Source organism: Dipodomys merriami, unplaced genomic scaffold (assembly GCF_024711535.1).
Source record: "Dipodomys merriami isolate MVZ:Mamm:240054 unplaced genomic scaffold, mDipMer1.0.p SCAF_14, whole genome shotgun sequence".
In the NCBI taxonomy this organism is placed as follows: Eukaryota; Metazoa; Chordata; class Mammalia; order Rodentia; family Heteromyidae; genus Dipodomys; species Dipodomys merriami.
The window spans coordinates 6,572,365-6,593,399 of record NW_027202715.1 but is presented as its reverse complement, the minus strand read 5'-3'; positions in this window follow the sequence as shown (position 1 = coordinate 6,593,399).

Genomic DNA, 21,035 nt, shown 5'->3' with positions numbered 1-21,035 from the left:
TAGATCATCTCCCAGGCAGTTTTTTTTTTTATTACCCAGCATGACGTAGAGGGGAAAGGCATAACTAGTGATAAGTGAATAAGTTTCTTCTCGGGTAGAAAAGTGACCCTGAGCTGAACAAGCTCTTAGGCTAACATCTTTGAGTCAACTAGCTATCCTCTTACCTTGGCTTGGGAGAAGGGTCAGAGATAGGGGCCAGGGCCACTATTCTCCTGTGCATGTCTCTGCACTCGGCCTGAGCGACCCTTGCCACTTAGGCAACCCTGGCATGGCATGTGGCAAAGGGTGCTTCAGCTTTGCTCAGGGAGATCAGAGATACCTGTTGGCCTGCCCCAGGTCTGCCCACTTGAGCCACTGTCTCACCTGCTGCCCAGGTGGTCCTGACCGATGGTTCTTTGTGCTGAGGTTTGCATTTAAGCCGGTTGAGGAGGGAATGGAGGTGCCCAGCAATGCCCCTGTTCCTCTCCTTGCTACCCTCGGTGTGGGCTCACAAGATACCTTCTGTCTCCAGAGGAGCAAACAAGCTCCCCTGTGGTCCTCACCCAGCACTTCCTGGGAAGCTGGAGCTGGACAGCTTGGGACGAGCTGTGTCTGGCTGAGCTTGACCCACTTGCTTGCTTTATTTGGGGCCTTCAGTGATTTCTCTGGCAGGAGTCAGTGGCAGAATGGAAGGGCTACCAGTGCTCACACGAGGTGGTCAGGCTTCCTGTCTTTGTCTCTCGGTTTGATCAAGGACCTGCTGGCTCATCTCTGGGCAGAACATTGAGCATGATGATGGATACCCGCCCTCCTCTCCCAGGACAGAGATTCTCAGAGGTCACTGCCCAGAAAGCACTTGGGCTTGGGAGGGCCTGTGTCCCCGCCCAAGGGATGATGGGAGGCAGCTCCCAGGAAGCAAAGGAGCCTTGGTGTGAGAAGACTGGGCAGCTGGCCTGGTTGGCTCCTTACTAACAGACAGGGTTTTAGAAAAGCCCCTCAAGGTACAATTCTGTGTCCTGTGAAATAAAGCTGCAGAGCCCCACCATGATGTGGGGGTGTGGAAGAGGAGTCAGCACAGAGATGGTCACCATGACAATAATAGGAGCCACCATGGGGCCAGGTTGGCTGCATATGGCTTTGCACATGGGAACCATGCATGGGATCTGCCGAGGCCCATGGGCTCCTGTGGGAGTCCTTGAGAGCCATCTGTATAACAGAGGTGCACACTGTTACAGAGAGAGAGAGAGACAGAGACAGAGACAGAGAGAGAGACAGAGACAGAGAGACAGAGACAGAGACAGAGAGAGAGACAGAGACAGAGACAGAGGCAGAGGCAGAGAAACAGAGAGAGACAGAGACAGAGAGACAAAGACACAGAGAGAGAGACAGAGACACAGAGACACAGAGAGAGAGACAGAGACAGAGACAGAGAGAGAGACAGAGACAGAGACAGACAGAGAGAGACAGAGAAAGAGAGAGAGAGAGAGAGTGCATTGAACACTATCCTGGGTTCTCCACACCTGGCTGAGCTCCATAGCAACCTCAGGCCCTATGTGTAAAAGCCAGTCCATCTCCTCTCCTCAATGATGCTTTGACAATAAGAGGTTGACACAGATGACCCCTAAGGTTTCATCCATTAAAGTGGTCTGGTGAGAATTGCCATAAGAAGCCTGTCCAGGTGCTAAAGGCAGGAAAAAGGAGGAAATGGGGGTTTGTGAAGGGTGATAGATAGGGGACAAGTGGACCTTTGTTCCTAATGCCTCATTCTCTGAGGGTCACAGTTCCATGGAGCTTCTTGGTAGCTATTCTCAGCTCCCAGCACAGATGACTCAGAAGCAGACAGGGACTCAAAACGCTTCTTCAAATGAGTCTCTCTCCCACTCCACAGGTAGCCAACCTGGCATGGGACATTGGCCACACTGAAACAATAAAGACAGAGGCAGCACATGATGGTGGGGGTATGTGGTAGAGTGTGTATGAGTCATGTGGAATGTATAGAGTGTGTAGTATGTGCCTCAATCAGGAGGCAAAAGAGAAGAGGAGAAAGGGACTGAGGTTGCAATTCTCCAAAGGCATATGCCCAATGACCTAAAGTCCTCCTTCTAGGTCTTACCTCCCAACAGCACCCCCTTGGGGACAACCACTCTTTTGGAGACATTCAAATCCAATCAATAACCCACATCCTTGCTTGGTTGCTGATGTCCCTGATCCTAAAGGATGGAATCATAATGAATTGGCTCCGAACTGCAAATTTAGATGCATGAGTTTGGGGCTGAAAATTCTGGGAAGGGATAAGGTGTCACCCACTTTCATCTTTTATACTTCTTAGCTGAAGTATATATTCTCAGCTAATCTGAGGTATAAAAGCCCAAGAAAAATAGGATCCAGGGGCTGGGAAAGTGGCTCAGTGGTAGAGTGCTTGCCTTGCATGCATGAGGCCCTGGGTTCGATTCCTCAGCACCACATAAGCAGAAAAAGCTGGAAGTGGCACTGTGGCTCAAGTGGTAGAACGCTAGCCTTGAGCTGAAGAACTGAGGGACAGCGCCCAGACCCAGATTTCAGGCCCCACAACTGGCAAAAAAAAAAAAAAAAACACAAAACAAAACAAAAAAAAGAAAAACAGGATCCAAATCTTTGCGGGGAAGATGTGAACAGCAAGGCTCAGAAAATTCCCAAGTGCTCAGAGCCTGACCCTAGGTAGACTCTTCCTAGGACTGCCACCTGCAAGGGGAAGCCAGAGAGATCACCCACATGCTGAGAGCCAGGCCGACAGGAACGGTGGCTTCTAGGCCTCCTGGGTTGCTGGCGAATGACTTTGACTGACTTTTCCCTGGGTTAGGGGAAGGGCCCCACAGGGATGAAGGTGGGAGCGGGGGCGCCAGGATAAATGTCACAGCACAGTGCAGCAGGCTTCCGGAGCCATCAAAAGAGATAGAAGATGGTTTCGGTGCCCAGCAGGAAGAGATTTACCTGCAGAGTCTGGAATTCATCATGTTTACCTCCCTCCCCTGGGGCCTGCTCCTTTTGGTGTGCACAGATCGACAGAGGAGCAGGATGAAAGCAAAGGGCCTCAGAACCTGGACTCTAGGAAGTGGAGAGAGGGTAGCCAAGGACGCTGCAGATAGGAAGGAGATGCTCGGGATGCAACGGGGAACTGCCCCAGGGGCTGCCGGAGGTGGCAGGGTCCTGAGGCTGATGGGAAGGAAGCAGGTGCAATGGGGATGGGTCAGGGTCCCACCTGGCAGCAGGACCCCAGGCACATCTGAAAATGCACGTTGGAGAAGCCAGAAAGGGATGGACAAGGATGCTCATTATGGGACAGATGGAGGAAGGGAGGCCCTGTGTGTTCATTAGGTAGGACTCTGTGTGTGTGTGTGTGTGTGTGTGTGTGTGTGTGTGTGTGTGTGTGTGTGTGATGAGTGGGTGACAGAGACTCAGATAATTAGAGCCTCCTATCCATGTACCATCTTTTAGATGATTTTGACATACCCTTGTTTCATTATTTGTAAAGAAATACATGCATAAGGAAAACTTGAAAGACAGAACAGTCATGTCATAGACAGCGGAAAACACTGGCATAAACCCAGTACAGCAGATAACAGCTTAGTCAGTGCAAGCTCGTTCCTTCCTGCTGCCTTCTTGTCCTTAGGTCAAAAGAGAGATGGTAGCTCACGCCTGTAATCCTAGCTACTCAGGAGGCTGAGATCCGAGGATTGTGGTTCAAACCCAGCCCAAGCAGAAAAGTCCCAGTCCCAGAGTTCAAACCCCAGGACCAGTATTAAAAAAAAAAAAGGAGTGGGGGCCACACAAGTGTTAGATGCAGATGAGAGATCCCTCCCCATAAGGAGATTCACTCTAAATAAGGGTTTCCCCCAAGGATCAGAAGGATCAGAAATAAATGAATAGGTGAATGGCATCTCCCTGTGTGAATCCACCTGATGCCAGTATAGCTCCCATGCCAATTCACCAATGGACCACTTGCCCCTGGAAGGTCTCCTTTGCGCCACATCCCAGTATTTCACCAGCTGCAAAATAAGACTTTGGCTGGCAAATGACTTCTAGGATCCCTTGTAACCCTAACATCCCTCCTAACATTCCCTTCATGACAGTTTCTGAGATGAGCTTTATCTGCTGTCCTGCAGGCTGGGGGGAGGGGAGGGAGTGATTAATGCCAACACTGACCACTCTCACACCAAACACATGGCACCTAGCAGGCGCCCAAATCTCTCTCTCCTCATCTTCTCTGCTTCAGTCTGACCCCCTTGAGAGCTTCACATAGGCTTAAATGTCAGTTTGAAAAATAGGATTCCATTAAAAGATTACTATCTGCCTTCTAACCCAGGCCCTGAGATATAGTTGGTTCTTACTGGATTTGGTTTGGGAGGCATTTCAAAAGCAGGGTGTATGTGTGTATGTGTGTTTGGGGGAGCCAATTTATCACTCATGGTGAGACAGAAATCAGGTGTCACGTGGGGGCGTTGGATAGAAGTTGGCAAAGTGTTTCACAGTGTTTTAAGCGTTGGGCAGTCAGGCAGCCGGGGTGGTGTCCATGCTTGCGCACATCTCCTGTGCCAGGAACTAGCAACACCTGGCTGGAAAGTGCATTTACACTGGGAAATTCAGGCCAGAGAAACTCACGGTAAACAGGTAATTATGTCTGGCACACAGGAAGAGTTTCTGTAAGGAATCCTTTCAACAGGCAATCCCCTGGTGAGTTTTAAATAAAGTTCTGTTTTGTTTTTTCCTCCTAGTGTGGTAAGGACTTTCCTTAATAAGAGAGAGAGGCATGTTCTTAGCAGATTCATTTCACGGATGGGCTTTCTCTGGTAAGGACTAATCTGATTTTGGTCTCTACAGCATGGGCTTTTCTGAGACTTTTGTGGAAAGACTTCCATATAAGATGTGGCCTTCCTTCACTTAGCATAAGATTCCCTCTTCCCCCATATCCATCAAACTTCTATCAGCTATTTGAGTTATATTTGCAGTGCTGGGGACCAAACACAGGACATTAAAATACTTTGAGTCTGCACTATATTGAACTATATTAGGTGAATTATACAATAAACATCAAAATTACAAAAGCATAGCATAATATTTTCAAGGTTCATCCAAGTAGCTAAACTTCATTGTTCTTGTAAGTTGAATAACAGTATTCCATGGTGTGACCACATGAAGTTTAAGCCAGAAGTAAATCTATGGCTCAAGTGGTAGAGCAACAATCTTGAGTGAAAAACTAAAAGACAGAGCCCAAGTCCTGAGTTCAAGCCCTGGTCTAGGTACTTGAGACATAGCTTTACTTCCGGCTTTGATAAGAGTCTCATGGAATTTCCTGCCCTGACTGGCTTCAAACTGTGCCCTGGCTTCTAGGTTCGACTTTACATAAAATGTTGGTGACCGTTTGTTACAACAGGTGCATCATTTTACATCGCACCAGCAGTGTCTGAAGGTTCAAGGTTCCCTACGCTCTTGGCAATACTCCTCTTCATCTATCTTTGGGTTTGGTCATCCTGGAGACTGAAGGGCTATCTCGTGCATTGAGCTGCATTTCCCTCATTCACTCCTGTGATATGTACCCAAGTTTATCTTTTTTTTTTTTGGGTCCAGTTGTGGGGCCTGAGCTTTTCAAGGCTAGCGCTCTACCACTTGAGCCACAGCGCCACTTCTGGCTTTTTTCTTTTTGCTTATGTGGTGCTGAGGAATAGGGCCTCATGCATGCAAGGCAAGCGCTCTACCACTGAGCCACCTTCCCAACCCTACCCAAGTCTCTTGATCCTCAAGTCCCTGCTTTATCTGCGCCAACGAAGGGCAGAGATGAGAAGCGCTGACTTGAGGGAAGGAAATCTTCCACCATCCCCTCCTGCTGTGGCTAGAGCAAGGGGGATTTGTTCAGGTTCCCTGTGTGAAAAAGTCATTGAACATGAGAGGGAGGGAAGTTGCTTTGAAGATGCACAACACTCAGACCAAAATAGACTTAAAAGATAAGGGCAGAGAAGATACCATGGAAATGGAAAACCGATTCATTTAAGAAAATGACAAAAATGAAAGAAAATCCACTGGACAGTAATCCTCCTGACCCTGGGGGTTACTTCCAAGTGATATGAATAGTACCAAACCCTATACATAGTAAAATTTTTCCTGAATGTACACGCCTGTGGCAAATTTTGATTTATCAGATGTAGTAAGAGATTAGCAATAAATCATAGACCAATTATGATAAAGTACTGAAATCCAAGTTATGTGAATATGGTCTCTCTCCTCTCTCTCCCTCCTTCTCTCTCTCTCTCTCTCTCTCTCTCTCTCTCTCTCTCTCTCTCTCTCTCTCTCTCACTCCCCTTCTCTCTCACTCCCCTTCCCTCTCATTCTCTAAATATCTTACTGTGCTGTTCTTACCCTTGTTGTGATATGAGTAACACAAAGTTCCTGTGTTGGGACAAAGGGAAGTGAAGGATATATGCATTGTGAAGTAGCATTAGCTTACTAATCAGTGTTACTTGAAAGTTGAGCACTGGTGGCTCATGTCTGTAATCCTAGATTCTCAGGAGTCTGGGATCTAGAGCATCACAGTACAAAGCCAGCACGGGTAGAAAAAGTCCACTAGACTCTTATCTCCAGTTAACTACTACAAAGCAAGAGGTGGAGTTATGGATCAAGAGGTAGAATACCAGAAAAGCAATATTGGATTAAGGGAGATCACTCTAGTACCCAACTGGGGTGGGGAACCCAACCCAAGGGTCATATAAAGCCTGTGAAGTTATTGGTACATGGTAGCACGGACATGTATGCTTCTATCTTCTTGTTGGCATCCCACATCTGTCTATGTGTTTTGATAGTTTTGTAAGTCTGTGGATGATGTTGTACATATCCAAATGGCTCTTAGCTAGTTCCCTGCCCCAGCTAGAGATGATAAACATTCACAACTAGCAATAGCATAAAACAGCACAGAGATTCTCAAGGGCTGGAACCCTCATTTCCTGCCTCTTCTCTTTGCTGGAAAGCTCTCTGATGCCCACAGCAACCACCTCTGCTTCGCTGGGGTCTGGTCCCTTGGGGTTGTTAGGGGCAAAATCAGCGCTTCTATCACAGCTATTTCACAGAATAATTGCATTTCATGATTTTACATGTGAATTATCGGTCAATTTCAGATTGTATCAAAGAGCAAGTATCATACTTTAACTTTTCAGTCCTCAGTCAAAAGAAGACTTTTGACCAATGCTTGTTGGAGTTTTCTAGCCAACATCTTACAGTCCACCCATTTATCCATCAATCCATCCACTCATCCATCTACCCATCTACTCATTGTCTGTCTCTCCATCCCTCCCTCCCTTTATCTACCCATCTATCTATCCATCTACCCATCTATCCACACTTATTTCCATTCCATTGACTCACCTATACATTCATCCATCCATTCATGATCTATCTCCTATCTATCTATCTATCTATCTATCTATCTATCTATCTATCTATCTATCTATCTATCTATCTATCTATCTCCTATCTATCTCTCTCTGTCTCTCTCTCCATCCATCCATCATCCATCTTCTCTCTCTTTCTATTTATCTGCAATACAAACCTTCAGTGATATATTTGACCATGTACCAGTCACTTTTCTAACATATTTATTTCTTCCTACAGTTCTATTACCAAGATGACAGCTTGGCAAATTGCTAACAGCCCAACAAGCATGCTCTGTCAGGCTATCAAATGCTGATATCAGACATGTTTGTGTGTGTGTGTGTGTGTGTGTGTGTGTGTGTGTGTTTCTCTTTCTTTCTTTCTTTCTCTTTCTTTCTTTCTTCCTTCCTTTCTTTCCTTCCTTCCTTTCCCTCCCTCCCTCCCTCCCTTCCTTCCTTCCTTCCCTCCTTCCTTCCTTCCTTCCTTCCTTCCTTCCTTCCTTCCTTCCTTCCTTCCTTCCTTCCTTCCTTCCTTCTTTCCTTCCTTCATTGTCTTTCTTTCATTTTTCTTTCTTTATTTCATCTGAGACTGAGATTCAAACTTGTACTTGCTGCTTTTGCTCATTGGCTAGCACTGTACCAATTGAACCATGCCTCCAACCTCTAGAAGTTATTTTTGTGTACTGGTCCTGGGGCTTGAATTGATGGCCTCAGTGCTGTCCCTGAGCATCTTTTGCTCAAGGCTAGTGCTCTACCACTTGAGCCACAGTGCTACTTCTAGCTTTTTCTGAGTACTTTATTGGTGATAAGAGCCTCACAGATTTTCCAGCCTGGACTGTCTTGAAACTGTGATCCTTAGATTTCAGCCTCCTGAGTAGCTAGGATTACAAGTGTGAGCCACTGGTGTCCAGTTGGAAGCTACTATCTCCATTTTATAGATGAGAAAACTGGGCACAGGGAAGTGAAGTAACTTGTTTAGAATCACACAGCTAGTAGGTGGGAAAGCCAGAATCTGAACCCAGGTATGTGGCTGAAGCACGTATGTGCCTTACTCAGATGCTATGGCCTTGTTGATGGACAGGAAGCAGATGTGATCCTGGCAGAAGTTGGCTGTTTTTTCTCCGAGCAGCCTGGCTATTCGTCAGTCAATCATTGGGTTTGATCGGCTTTTCATGCACCTGGAATATCTGGGTTGGCCACAAGCTAGGTAGGCTCATCAAAATGGAGACAAGAAGAGTCTTTTGGGAGCCACTTTGCTAATTATTGGTTCTCACAGGATTGTCTCTATCCTTCATGACCCGTGGCATCATTTCCTTGAAGCGGGTATTACCTTCTAGCCCTTTTTCTGCCCTTCCCTTAGAGGCCTCTGTGGGGTCCACCCCCGTTGCTGCAGTGAGGGCTCAAGCTCTGGGCTGCTCTGTATGCCTGGCCATCAGCATCTCCAGTGCTGGATTAGGAGCTCCCCCAGAAGCTGCAGGAAGGAGACAGAGGCAAAGAGTTAGCACCTGGGATTTGGACATATTTTCTCCCCAGCCCTGGTGAGTTATCTTCATCTTTAGATCTCCCTCAAAGGCTGGTCTTAGCCCCTTTGGTTTAGGCATTTTAAAACCGAAAGCTGGAAGAACATTGAGGGTCAGGACTTAGGAGATGAGAAACATGCTGGCATGGCTTAGATTTGGTTTATCCTTCAAGGGTTCTTGCATTGAGAATGTGGTCCTTGATATGGCTATGTTAAGAGGTGGGGGGGGACCTTTAAGGGGTGGAGTCTGCGGTAAGATCACTACTGAGCCTGTCTTTCGCTTGGGCTTTTTGTTTTCAAGGGGATCTCTCCCTCCCTCTGTGGCTCTGGTCAGGTCTTGGTGATGTCATCCACCATGAAGACTTCACCAGAACAGAGCAGATGCTGGTACCCCAGAACTATGAGTTAAATACTGTTCATTTCTTTATAAAGTCCTCAGCTGAAGTTCTTTTTACATTTTTAGTTAGCATCAATTAATTGTACAAAGGAATTCCATTTTGATTTGTCCATGAATGCATACAGTGTACCTTGATCAGATTCACTCTCTCCATCCCTCACCCTCTTCTTCTTTCTACCCTTTCCAAATAGGTTTCTTAAAGGATACAGAATTAGCAATCTAGTGTAGAATGGCCATTTATTTTCTTCCTTTTTTTTTTTTTTTGCCAGCCCCGGGGCTTGAACTCAGGGCCTGGGCATTGTCCCTGGGCTTCTTTTGCTCAAGGCTAGCACTCTACCACTTGAGGCACAGTGCCAATTCTGGCTTTTTCTGTTTATGTGTTTCTGAGGAACTGAACCCAGGGCTTCATGCATGCTAGGCAAACACTCTCCCACTAAGCCATCTTCCTATTTGTTTTTTTTTTTTAAATCTGTTCCTGTGGTACAATAAAGAGTTGCATTTGATACTGAACTCACAGATGGCCACCTTTCAATCTTAAATGTTTCTCAAGAATGATGTGTCCACTTGTGAAAACAGCCCAGATGCCCCACAATAGATGAGTGGATCAAAAAAACATAGTACCTAGACACGAAGGATTTTTACACATCCATTAGAAAGAATAGTATTCTGTCGTTTGTAGGGAAATGCATAACAAATCATGTTAAATGAGGTAAGCCAAGTTCAGAGAGACAATGGTGCATGTTTTCTCTCATACGTAAAAGCTAGATCTAAAATACATAGGGACACGACAAATTATACAGGTCTCTCGGCATTCACACACAGTGAGACCAAAGGGAGCTACTCTTAGGAGAGGAACACAAAGGCACAGCCTATGTGCTTCTGATCATATAAAATAATCTTTACTGAAATGAACTCCAAGAACTGAAAACAAGAGATGGCCTAGGCCGCTATGCTTTCTATTTCAGAGCAGGCCCAAGGACCAGGTATGACCTGAAGGACCAGCTGTGACTTACTGACTAGGCCAGGGCTGTACACACAGCAAGTCCTCAGGACATCACAGTTGAATCAGACACTTGAAAGGAAATTAGACTCATCTAGTCTAGTCCTTTCATTTTACTGGCATGGAAAACTAAGGCCCAGTGAAGACAAGTGACTCAAACTAATATTTATAGCTAACAATTATGAGAGTGAGAGAGCCAGGCCGGACCTCTGCTGCTCACTTGAGACACAGGGGTTTTTCTCTCGGTGGCACCAGGCGGCGGAGGCCTACGGGATGCCTCTCCTCAGGAGATCCATGCACAAAGACCCTGCCCTTCCCTTGCTCTGAGCCCTGGGAACATCTGGTGATTAGCAGTCAAATTGGAGCCAGCTAACCTTTGCAGTTTGAAATGTTTTCATGGGAGGAGAGATAAAGAGAACTGGAAAAACAAGAGGATGGTGGCAATAATAATTCATGATTTATTAAAGACCTACTGCAAGCATATGTGTGTGTGTGTGTGTTTGTGTGAGAGAGACAGAGACAGAGACAGAGACAGAGAGACAGAGACAGAGACAGAGACACACACACACAGAGTATAGTGTACAATACTGGGGCTTGAACTGAAGGTCTGGTATTCTTCTTGGCTCTTTCACTCAAGGCTGGAATTCTAGCACCCGAACCATACCTCTACTTCTCAATACTTGATGGTTAATTGGAGGTAAGAGTATCATGGACTTTCTTGCCCAGGCTAGCTTTAAACCATGATTCTCAGATCTCAGCCTCCTGAATAGCTAAGGTTATAGGTATTAGCCTGTCCTCTGCTTTTTAACAGGAGACAGCAATTTGTGGTGCAACCAGGAAGGCTGTCTGTCAGATAGATACAGGTTCTCCTTTCTGTTATATTGAGTATCTGGGAAGAGATGTGTAGATAAGGACTACCTTTCCCGGCCTCCTGTAGGGTAGGCGTAGTCTTGTGGTTTACGTGGAAAATTTTACTCCATCTGGAGTTTATTTTGAGATAAGTTGTGATGCAGGTTTCTACTTTAGTCCTCCCATCATGGATAAGCAGGTTATCTCATTCCATGGATCGAATGGCCTACTTTTTCATCTCTGATTTGAATTGTGCCTTGTTGTTAATTATACCTTTATTTAAATTACGCCTGTATAGCTAGACTCTCTTCTGTTTTGTGACTCTAATGGTCTATTAATGCATTGAGCCAAACTGTTTTAGTTTCTATAGATTTAGGATAAATACATGTAACTATTAGGTGAGAATGTCCATTTTCATTTTTCTCTCATTTTTTCCCCCCAGCTAATCTCACTTTTTTTTTTCCAGATGAATTTCAGAGTAAGTTTTGGTCAAAAGAAATGAGTTGGATAATTTAACTGGGATTGTTTTGAATGAGAAAAACTTAACTTTTTATAACAGTGAAATTTTACCTTCAGGAATATGCATCATTTAACTTATTTAAGCACCATTATAACTTCTCAGTGGAGTTTTAAGGTTTTCTTTTCAGAGAGGTCGTGCATAGTTCTTATACATTTATTTCTGGATGTCTTTCTATTTTTTAAAAATTACAAATGACATCTTTTCAGCATCTTTTCTTCATCGTCTGTAGCTTGTATAGCCAGATGAGATCCAAGTCTGTTTGTTTTTCTGAAAAATTTCAGTTGCTTTAGATATATAATCAAATCACTTGCAAATCAATTCTGAATTTGCTTCCTCCTTGTAATACAGTTACTTCTCATTTTCTTCCTTATCTAATTGCAGAGCTACATTCAGCAGTGCTGAACTGCTGCTTCTGGAGACCATTAAGGCTCCTTAGTCACCATTGGGTGCCATCAGCACCCTCAGGAGAAGGTGGACTATGTGCTGTGAGAGGCCTCTGGAGAGAGGTAATCACCTCACCCCTAGTTAAAGAGGACCTCCTCACTACCCAGTCTGAGACCTCCTTCTGGGAGCAATCTGCCCTCTGAATGCTTAACTTCTGCATCCCTAAGTCAACCAACTGCAGATCGGAGTTAGTCTTGCATCTGGTCCAAACCAGTTCAGCTGTTTTCCTGGAAATGATTTCCTAAACAATACAACATGGTAGCTGCATCCATAGCATCCCCATTGCGTTTGACATTATGAGTCATCTAGAGATGACTTCAGGTCCATGAGAGAAGGTGCATAGGTAAGATACCAGTAGCACATCACTATCTACAAGGGACACCAGTATCTGCAGACGTCAGCATCTGCAGGAAGTTCTAGATTCAAACCCTCGGGGATATTGAAGGACAAGCATCTCTCTCCTCTTCATAGTAATCATACATCATAGGGAACATTCAAGGGTCATCTCCCCACTGGAATGTGAGCTCTCCTGGGGTACAGGTATGTTTCCTTCCGGACTATGCCCTTCCCATCACCTAAGAAATAGATAGTTGATATGTAATAAAATGGCACAATCACAGACAACCCTTGGATGGCTTTTTGTGAAATATTTTTTCCTAATAACTGCCTTCATCCTTTCGAGCCTTTTTATAGACACACATTCATATCCTCACTAAAAAAAAAAAAACAAACCTGCAAATAAATCTATTCACAATAGCCACCTAGGTTGATATGGAATCAACTTAAGTGTCCATCAGAAATAAAAGCATCCAGAAGATACATTGTTTGTCCACAAAGGAATATGATTTAGTCATAAAATGGATGAAAGGATCCTGTCATTTGTGACAGCATGGACACAACAGGATGCCATTACCTTACGTGAAATAAGTTGGGCATGGAAAGGCAGGCACCACATATCCTTACTTATGTGTGATGGGAAGATTTTTTTTTAAGTGTGTGTATGTGTGTGTGCGCGCACTGTGTGCATGCACGCCAGTCTTGGGGCTTGAACTCAGGGTCTAGATGATATCCCTGAGCTTTTCTTCCCCTTTCTCAAAGCTAGTGTCTACCACTTGAGCCACAGCTTCATTTCTGGCTTTTTGCTAGTTCACTGGAGGTCTTAGGACTTTTACTGCTTGGGCTGACTTTGAACCACAATCCACTGCTCTCAGCCTCCTCAATAGCTAGGATTACAGATATGAACCACTAATGCCTGGGAAGGCTGAGAAGATTTAGAGAAGGTAGAAAATGGTACATGAGGTGCAGTTGGATAAAACAATAACTTCATTTTTCATTATTAAAAGATGGCCTCTAAGTAGTTGTATGAAGTAGTTTCAGTTCAGCAAGTCCACTTATGAGTACATTATATCTTGATCAGCAACATCCCTTCTATCATTCTCCCCCATTTCTCCCAGCACCACCCATTCTCCCCAGGTTATGTGGTTCCATTTTCACACATGCACATTGAATATTGTGCCGGTCTTAACCCATCCTTCCTCTCTCCAAAGAATAACTCCTGATGTGCAGTAGCCCCATAAAGCAACCATGATTGCCAGCACTTAAATGTACATTGCAAAGAAGCTAGGAGAAAAGATGTTGAGTGTTTACAACAGAAAGAAGTGCTAAATGTGTGATGGGTATGCCTACTACCCCGCCTTGATCGCTGCTCACTATGTATAATACAAATATACTCTACGCAATAACTATATGGAATGACTATGTGCACAAACCATCCACATGATTCTTCTCTCTCATAAGCCAAAGGAGGTTCAGAGACAGTAAGAGGCTGGCTCAAGATTGCTCAGCTCATGAATGGCGAAGTGAGAGATTCTGACTGCCTTTTCTTGTTCTTTCCATTGAATGGTGTGTTGCTTCTTAGCTGACCGCCCCTTGAGGAGCAGCAGCTGTGAAGATTCTTCCATTTTGATGATGAAATGTGACTTATTTTTAGCAGCTGATTGAAGGGCAAGAGGAAAGTGAAACATATGAAATATTTGCTTCTTTCAGGTGTTCTTGACCTTGTCCTGCAAGCAAGTCTCACGGGGTTAAAGCTTGAAGTTTGTGTGGAAGTCTGGGAGTTGGGGTGGGCTGGGGTGATGGTGGTGGTGGTGGTGGTGGTGGTGGTGGTGGTGGTGTGTGTGTGTGTGTGTGTGTGTGTGTGTGTGAGAGAGAGAGAGAGAGAGAGAGAGAGAACTAGAAGATGCAGCAGGCTGACATTTATCACTTACTGCTCAGATCCGCAGGCCTCTGCTGCTATAGTGTTGAGCCCCTGGGGACAGTGATTCAACTTTGGCCCAGTTGGGGACGAGTGCCAGCCTCTTGGTTGGTGACCTTGTAGAGGATGACTCAGCTCCCGGGGCTCTGGTCATTGGCTACTTGTGAGGCTTCACAGCACACACTTTGGGTGGGGGGGGGGCGGTTCTGAACGAGAATAAGGACATCCCAGTTTTCAGCCCTCTGGATCCATGCTCTGAAGGCAGAGAACTAAGTTAACACTGAGTTCCAATTCCACACTCGCTCCTCCCTCATTCATTCATCATTTCAGTTATTCTCCACTGCCCCTCAGGAATGAGCTCCCCTGACCTTCATCAATGAAGACTCAGGGAGGACAGATCATGTCAGAGCTGGCGCTCCAACCTGGGAACTCGGACTGGTCCGTGGTCAAAGGCAAGCAGAAAGGAGGGCCAGGCCAGAGACCAGCAGATTCCACTGGGGCCAAATCAGGCCAAGCTGGCTAGAAGGTGAATTAGAGGAGGCTCAGGGAATGGCCCAGGGGAGTCAGAGAGGCGAGAGTCCACAGGCTCCCCTAGGGATGGGCTAACAGTTTGATCTCACAGTAAGGAGAGAAGAGAGGGATTAGGCTCAGGCTCTGCAGTAAAGGGTACCTCTGAGTCAGCAACACAGAAGGCCATGCTTTTCCTGAAGGGTGACCTTGGCAAAAACGATGACGTCAATACATTTCAGCTACTTGTCACCCACCTCCCAGAGCGAAGCTGTCCACTGACCCTACGAGGGTCTACACCAAGTTTTGTGTCTACCCTCTGTTCCTCTTCCCCTTGCTCCCCATCTCCCCCTGCATTCCAGGCTCCCCTTTCAGAAGAGACTTAGGCTAGCTATGAGGTTTCCAAAGATCCCCCAAAGCTCTCAAATTGATTGTGGAGAAGGGTCTCCAAGCACCCCTCACTGCATGGGGACCACTCCATCTACTTCTGAGTCCACATTGGTGATCTACAGGTTCAGCAAGATGGAGTCACCAGCCCTGGGGAGGGGGGCTTTCCCATGCCCTCCAGATAAGCAAAATGGAGCAGCCAGCCCACTGGTGGTGCCAGCCCTCTGCCACATGCCTCCATGTCACTATCAGAGTGGAAAATCTTCTGGGGTTATTACTTTCCAGAGGGCCGCATGAGTCGCTCCTCACAACGCAACCTAATACCCTGGTGAACATTGCTCTGAAACCAAACCTGGTGTCCCCTGCCTGGCCCTCATCCCTGTCAACCTTCTGCCCAGCTCAGAGCTGACCCAGCACTGGCCCCCTGCAGCTCGATCCTAAAAGGACTTGGATTGAAAGGCACAGCTCATACTCAGATACTCAGAGCAGGGACAAAGAGGCCAAATTGGAGGCCACTGTCCTTAGGACTCTGGATCCTCTTAAAGCAGGTGACAAGTGATGTACACACAGGCCCACTCTCATGGACATGGAAAGCCCTGTCTTGGGGCCATCACCACAGGTAGGGGCCTGCCAAATTGCAAGATAGGGCTGTGTTATAAACTAAGCTTGAGGTAGGCTCTCCTTGAACATGCCTGAAGCTAAGGGTGACATTAGCCCCTCCTAATCCCAGATCATTTTACTCCATCTCTTGTTCTTAGGAAAACAAGAAGCACAGATGAGCACTATGAAGCCTATCATGTGTGGGACCAAGGGGCCCTTGCACACGCATGTGTGTACACACAATTACACACATGCCCACCTCTCACTTTCCTGGTCACCTTGCTTTTCCTTCAAAGAGAAATCGCTGCCCCATGAGACTAACTTTGCTCAGGAGAGTTGCTTCAAAGGAACAGGTTTCCTACGGGTCTGGAGACAGCCCCTGAGCTGACCTTCAAAACAACTTGAGCAATGACTTAAGTGTCTTTGGTTATCACTTTACACTCTGCTTAAGAACCTAAAATAGTACCCCTTTCTGCCACCCAACAGGTTAGATGACATGCAAGATCATTCTCTGTGTCTCTAATGCTCTGCAATTTCCCTTCTCTCCTTTATACACCAACTCGCTGTCTCCCTCCCTTCCTCTCACCTCTCTCTCTGTTTCCATCTAGCTTTCTCTTCTCTCTCATCCCATCTTCCCTCTCTCCTTACTTATCCTCTTATTCATTCATTCACTGTCTTTCTACTTTTTACTCTTCTTGTTCCTCCTCCCCTCCTCTCTCCTCTTCTCTTCCTTCCTTTCCCCTCCCTTCTCTTCCTCTCACCCTCCTTCAGTCTCTCTTAATTTCTCTTTCTACCTCTCTCCTTTGCCCTTCCTCTCTCCCCCATCTATCTTCTTTACCTTCCCTCTTTTCAGCAATGCCCTCCTTCTTGCTTCTGCTCCATGCCCATGCAGTCTAATCCATCCTGGCTAGCTAAGCTGGGTTGGTTTTTGCTTTTATTCAAAGTCTTCTCTTCTTCTGGGCCCCTTTCTTGTCAGGTTCCAGGAGTGTTCAGGAGTGGCTGGGCCCTCTTTTCTTTCTCTGCTATTTCTTGAGCCTCTTGTTCTAAGGGCACTAATCCCCTCTTTCTAACAAGATTATAAACCCTATGAGGACATATGTTCTTCTATTATTCTCCCGGGACAGCTAGCATAGGCATGAATACATAAAGGCCATCTGGAAACACAGAATACATTGCTGAGACTTTTGGTTTGCAGGCATAATTTCTAGTTGCTTTAAAAAATCCAAAAGAAAGTAAAGCACAAGGAATGTAATCAGAAAGATTTGGATATCTTTTTCCCCATACAATGTTTAAGATGTTCTGAGTGCCTGCTTTGTGTGTGTTGTGTGTGTATGTGTGCACACATATTGTGCACATGATATCCTTGCTCTCAGAGGTGTACGTATGGTACTCTGGATCAAGACAAAATTAGGCTCATTAAGATGTTTGCAGACCACCTGCATGTGGGTGTGTCTGCACAGTCTTTAAATTGTCCTCATTTGAGATGCCTTTTTATTCTGTACATTGTAACAAATCCAGAGTAATGACAGGGAGCTGAGGCTGGAATGCCTAATGAGCTGTGGCTGAAGAAATGACGTGATAGCATCTTGCAGATTGTAATTAACACGAGACCTCTATTATGTCCTATCAGAGTAGTATCTTCTTGCTGACAAGTAATTCCCTGAAAAATAATCAGTTGTCTTTCCACATCTCCATGCGAGGGCTAATTGGGAAGAGCCTCTGCCTGAAAAGGCCACTCAGAGCAACCTAGGGGCAATTACACAGCGCCAATGGTGGCTGGCACAATCACCTAGCTTTGAATACACAGCAAGGTGGGGTGAGAGGGGTGAGGATTAGACAGGCATTTAGATAGCACCTGCCCAGCACTTCCAGTTTCCTAAAGAGCTTCTGCAGAACCAACATGGTGCCCTTGAGTAACAAGTAAAGCACTCCTCAAGGATACACGGAAGGACTTGAATCACTTTGTTTTCTTTTTCTTTCTGGAGCAGGTACTGGAGCTTGAACTCAGGGTCGAGAGCTGTCCCTTAGCTTGTATGCTCAAAGCTGGAGCTATACCTTGGGCCACACTTCCACTTTTAGCTTCTTAGCAGTTAATCAGAAATAAGAGACTTTGTTGCCCGGATTATCTCTGAACCATGATCCTCAGATCTCAGTTTCCTGAGTAGCTAGGGTTACAGGCATGTAACCCTAGCAGCAGCAGCTGGCTGACCATTATTTTCCCCATAAAGATAGTAGTTATGATTAACTAGAAAAAATAGAAAATATTGGTAAACCATAATATCACTACTAATGTCTTGGTTAGTGTAGCTCTGACCTCTGTCATGGTCATCATTGTTATCATTTAGGAGTTTATATTTCCATCCTTGTATTTGGCTAGATACCTTAAATATGCCATCCCTAAATATAATAAAGATTTTGCAAGGTAGGTAACTGTTGTCCCATTTAATAAATGGGATAACTGAGACTTGGTCCTGTTCCAGTTCATTTAAAACAATAGGTATCAGAAATATTTATTTATTTATTTATTTAGTGCCAGTACTGGAACTTGAACTTGGGGTCTGTGCACTGTTCCTTAGTTTTTCTGCTGGTGTTCTACTACTTGAGCCACATCTCTACTTCTGATGTCTTGTTTTTTTGATTAGAGATTTAAAAAAAATCATGCACTTTACTGCCCAGACTGGTTTTGAACCACAATCCTCTGATCTCAGCCTCCTGAGTAGCTAGGATTACAGGTGTGCACTGCTGATGCTGCCCAGAGAATTTTTTTTGTACAAGTCTTGGACTTAAACTCAGGGCTTAGGGGCTATGCTTGAGCTTTTGTGTTTAGTGCTCTACCACTTGAGCCACACCTCTATTTCTGGCTTTTGGTGGTTAATTGGAAATAAGAGTCTCATGGCCTTTCCTGTCCAAGTGGCTTTGAACCATGATCTTCAGATCTTAGCCTTCAATGTGGCTAGCATTACAGGCGTAAGCCACCTGCATCTGTTCTGTCTAGATATCTTATTCCTGTTCAAATCAGTTCAAATTAGTGTTCCTGCTACCATGCTGTGTCCTCTTTCTCTTAAAAATGGGACGATAAAGCCTTTTCTCTGTACCACCATACAGCATTGTCACGTCAGTGACATAAGAAGCCAGATGTGAAAGGGCTTTGCAGACAGGCCAGTACCCATCCAGATACCATACCATACCCTGATGAACATAAGTGGGTGCTACTCATCAAGTGGCATTTAGTAGGTCCCATTGCAACATGAAGCCTAGGAAAGTCTGAACAGAGTTTTGGTGAAGGCAAGGAAGGGAAGTGAACATTTTTGGCTATATGGGAACAGACAGCATGACCCAAGGGGAAAAAGGAATGGCTTGGACCAATGGGTAGGAGTGGCAGAATTGTGTCCTGCAATGGGGAACCCCCTAATCTTTCCTATTAACATACCAGCTAAGCATTTAGTCAACATAAAAATGTGTCTTAGTACAAATGTAGCTTCTTGGAAAGTTCTTTGGCTCCTCTTCCGACCCTACTGTCAACCCATACAAGGTTTTGTTGTCACTGTGAGTGCAGGAAGTGAAAAATTGAAGATGAGGTAGGCACAGTTCATGGTTAACGCGGGAGAGATTGGACAGGGCCAGACTGGGCTCTTTTGTGCGGCCTACCCCTCCTAGCTTTCTCTCTGCTGCCATTCTCTACTTCTTTCATTCCAACTCTTGCATTTAAAAATACCAAAGCTCTGTCTTATTGAGTTGGAGACTATGATAGATCCTCATATTGAGAGTTACCCCAGCATCCTAAACATCAGAACACCAGCCAGGTCTCCTGCCAGGCCTGGATCTGGGAGGTCCTGATGGCAACCTGGGAAATTAATTGAGGTTCTGTTGGGCAATTCTCTGCCAGGGCAGCTCTCTAGTCCCCACTGTGGCTTTCGCATTTGTCTTGGAGGAAGACCAAACAGAAATAGAGTTTGACCAAATGTAGGTAGAACTGAATCATAAGGGCCAACTCAGGTAGTTGAGAAGATGCATGGGAAGGGGAATTGGAGAAGCTTAATGAAGAGGGGCTTTTTTTTTTTTTAGAAGAAAAACAGGCAGCCACAGCCTGGGAGAAGACAGGACAGATGGCCAGAATTCTTCTACCATAGTCCAGGCAAAGAACAGAGCTGAACCTAACCTTTCTTTCCATTCACTGGAAAAGTGAACTCTTCCTGCCCTAATGCTACATCACCCATCTCTCCCAACCCACAGAAATAAAAAGCAGGTAGTGACAGAAAGAGAAGCTGTTTATACAACGAAGCATTGTCAGCTAGATCCATTTTCTATGTCTGAGAAACTGGGAGAGGCATAAGGAATCAGTGGTTGCTGTTGTGTTAACCCTAGTGGTGGTGGCACCCTTAAGAGGGGGCAACCATGGGCACAGACTTGCTTTGCCAGTGCTTTGTTCTAGGTATCAAAGAGTCCCTCCTCCTCCTCCTCCTGCTCCTCCTCCTCCTCCTCCTTCTCTTCCTCCTCCTCCTCCTCCTCCTCCTCCTCCTCCTCCTCCTCCTTCTCCTCCTCCTCCTTCTCCTCCTCCTCCTCCTCCTCCTCCTCCTTCTCTTCCTCCTCCTCCTCTTCCTCCTCCTCCTCCTTCTCTTCTTCCTCCTCCTCCTTCTCCTCTTCCTCCTCCTCCTCTTCCTTTTCTTCCTTCTCCTCCTCCTCCTTCTCCTCCTTCGCCTCCTTCTCCTCCTCCTCCTGCTCCTCCTCCTCTTTTCTTTTTCTTGGTCATGGGGCTTGAACTCAGGGCCTGGGCACTGTCCCTGAGTTCTTTTGCTCAAAGCTAGCACTTGAGCTGCTCCTCTTCTGGTTTCTGGTGATAATTGGAAATAGGAGTCTCATGGACTTTCCTGCCCTGGTTGGCCTTGAACCACAGTCTCAGCCTCCTGAGTAGCTAGTATTACAGTTATGAGCCACTGGTGCCTGGCTTCAAAGATTATTTCTGGAGCTGGTGCTGGTGGCTCACGCTTGTAATCCCAGCTACTCAGGAGGCTGAGATCTGTGGATTGCAGTTCAAAGCTAGCCCAGGCAGGAAAGTCCATGAGACTCTTTTTTTTGGGGGGGGTCTGGTTGTGGGGCCTGAACTCTGGGCCTGGGTGCTGTTCCTCAGCTCTTCAGCTCAAGGCTAGCACTCTACCACTTGAGCCACAGTGCCACTTCCGGCTTT